At 30.8% G+C, this 3149-nt stretch overlaps 1 long non-coding RNA gene across 1 annotated transcript; it reads left to right on the forward strand.

Moving 5' to 3' along the window:
* The first annotated feature begins 1768 nt into the window (after positions 1–1768).
* On the forward strand, positions 1769–2890 carry LOC139511308 (uncharacterized). The gene is made up of 2 exons (XR_011661995.1): positions 1769–1838; positions 2601–2890. It is a non-coding gene; the product is annotated as an uncharacterized lncRNA (long non-coding RNA).
* The last annotated feature ends 259 nt before the right edge of the window (positions 2891–3149 follow it).

Genomic DNA, 3149 nt, shown 5'->3' on the forward strand with positions numbered 1-3149 from the left:
ATGTGAAAGGACAAGTTTTGAAAATTTGCACTATATTGCACTCTAATTATATGATAAGGATGACTTTCCCAGTAGTTTAGAGTGCTTTCCACAGTTTTAAATACCAGATTTCCACTAGTAAGAATAATTATTTTGGTGTTGGTTTTTTTATAAAATCTTCATTTTTGCATAATTTCTCTGCCAAAATGCACTTTAAGACACAAGAAAATTTTATAGAATGCTTTAACAGGGTCTGTGTATTGTAATTAAAGGTTATAATCAGAAGTTTTGTCCTTGTTTTGACTAGTGAATGTATTCTGGAAGAAATTAATTATACATACACATTGTATTCAAAATAAATGAATATAGCGACGAAAGTATCATTGCCTTATAGTGCTAAAACAACTTTATTTTTTTTCAGAAATGGACAAAAATACACAGATTTATTCAGAATGTTATACCGATGAAGATCACATAAAAATATTTGGAAAAATCAGAAGTATTGATTTCAATATGGGTCAGGATCCCTAATAGACCTTGAGATGAGGAACTCAGATGACGTAATTAAAAAAAAATATTAGTCCGCCATACAATTGTGGATGCTGTGATTTTAAAAATGGACATAAATGAACAATAAGAACTGTTTTATAGAGCTGATGTGATGAGAAAAGAAAGATGTAGATTTGACCTGAAATAAATTATTAGAAAGGACAATTTTTTTATTGAATTTTATGATCAGAATTTTGGGATTATTTCATGAGGAGAGTGACATTTTTCACCATCTTCCGGGGTCCAGCAATTTGCGAAAAAAGTAATCTCACTTGCCACCCCGAAAATTTAACCAGACATGTATAAATGTATCAGCTTCGATATGAGCCATCATACATGTTCAAGTAAACGATATGGACTGAGCAACGGAGGAAAACGTTACCATTACGGCCTATGGAGAATTAATTGTAAATGTATACCCAAATTAGAAGCTTAATTCCAGAAGTTTTCAGGCTGATTTATGGATGATTTCACCTTGTACACCACCGAAAATGATGGTTAGTAGTTTTTTATTTATACCTAGTTATTATAAATGGTTTAAGATAAATATTATTGATAAAGATCAGCAAAAACTCAATGAAATTTTCGCTTTTAAAATGCATTACTGGCACGGGGCTGAACACTTTTTTTAGGCACAATCATAACTTTGTTTACTTCCGAGATATCCGAAAGGAATTTGTTTACTATATTGAAAAAGGCAAGAAATAACTTTTAAATATTATTAAATTGTAAGTAAACATGACACAATATAGTCTTTGTTATGTAATTATCACTTCGGTCTACAGGAATACCTGATAATCATGGGAGATAACACACTTCATACGAGTAAAGTGAGATACATCATCGCATGTGCTTTTATCCAATGATTTGACCCCTGGTCAGTAGATATATGCAAAAAAACAGAAAACACATGTACATGTTTTAAGAAAATCATGAATTATTATTTTTAATGCACTTGAGCAAAACAAAAGATATTGTCATTTCTCAGTGAAAAAGGGGGAGGGTCAAACCTTTTTGAAAACAATATTTCTACACCGATTCAACTATTAAGCTAGTTAGCTACTACCCATTGCTTCTAATATAAAAGGTTTAAATGAAGGTTACTAAGCCACAAGGGAGAAGCATTTGTCTTTCTTTGTAATTAAACTTTCAAGAAATAGATTTTTCTCTCTCAATAATACTTATGTATTTAAATCAAATGATAACACAGCCTGAGTAATTTTTTTTTTGTCTTATTTCAGTTCCAGACATATCATTACTTTTTAACCTGAGATGGCAAACTAGAGGTTTTAAAAAGTCCTGAACAACTGGTAAGCATTTTGTTTTGTTAGGCAAGCTCTAAATTGTTTATTTATGGTATTTATGCAATTGAAATTACAGTCGGTATGTTAAAAATATGCAAATATGAAAACTGTTGCTATGGTCTTGATATTGAATGGAAAGGCTTAGTTACAGATGATTTCGACTCAATATTTCGAGTTAAATCTTGCGGCAACTGTTTCTCACGTAACACCGCAAACTATATTTAGCACTATTTTGATCTGTCGTTATTTAATGACGCCATAATACATGTGATGTCACAATGTTTCCTTTAAAACCTAATGTGGATTTCTCACTGATAAAAGGTTTTCACTGAAATACATGTTAAAAACATTTTTTCTCAAATAGAATTATGTGAAAGGACAAGTTTTGAAAATTTGCACTATATTGCACTCTAATTATATGATAAGGATGACTTTCCCAGTAGTTTAGAGTGCTTTCCACAGTTTTAAATACCAGATTTCCACTAGTAAGAATAATTATTTTGGTGTTGGTTTTTTTATAAAATCTTCATTTTTGCATAATTTCTCTGCCAAAATGCACTTTAAGACACAAGAAAATTTTATAGAATGCTTTAACAGGGTCTGTGTATTGTAATTAAAGGTTATAATCAGAAGTTTTGTCCTTGTTTTGACTAGTGAATGTATTCTGGAAGAAATTAATTATACATACACATTGTATTCAAAATAAATGAATATAGCGACGAAAGTATCATTGCCTTATAGTGCTAAAACAACTTTATTTTTTTTCAGAAATGGACAAAAATACACAGATTTATTCAGAATGTTATACCAATGAAGATCACATAAAAATATTTGGAAAAATCAGAAGTATTGATTTCAATATGGGTCAGGATCCCTAATAGACCTTGAGATGAGGAACTCAGATGACGTAATTAAAAAAAAATATTAGTCCGCCATACAATTGTGGATGCTGTGATTTTAAAAATGGACATAAATGAACAATAAGAACTGTTTTATAGAGCTGATGTGATGAGAAAAGAAAGATGTAGATTTGACCTGAAATAAATTATTAGAAAGGACAATTTTTTTATTGAATTTTATGATCAGAATTTTGGGATTATTTCATGAGGAGAGTGACATTTTTCACCATCTTCCGGGGTCCAGCAATTTGCGAAAAAAGTAATCTCACTTGCCACCCCGAAAATTTAACCAGACATGTATAAATGTATCAGCTTCGATATGAGCCATCATACATGTTCAAGTAAACGATATGGACTGAGCAACGGAGGAAAACGTTACCATTACGGCCTATGGAGAATTAATTGTAAATGTATACCC

The sequence above is a fragment of the Mytilus edulis genome, chromosome 2, assembly GCF_963676685.1.
Source record: "Mytilus edulis chromosome 2, xbMytEdul2.2, whole genome shotgun sequence".
NCBI classification, from domain to species: Eukaryota; Metazoa; Mollusca; class Bivalvia; order Mytilida; family Mytilidae; genus Mytilus; species Mytilus edulis.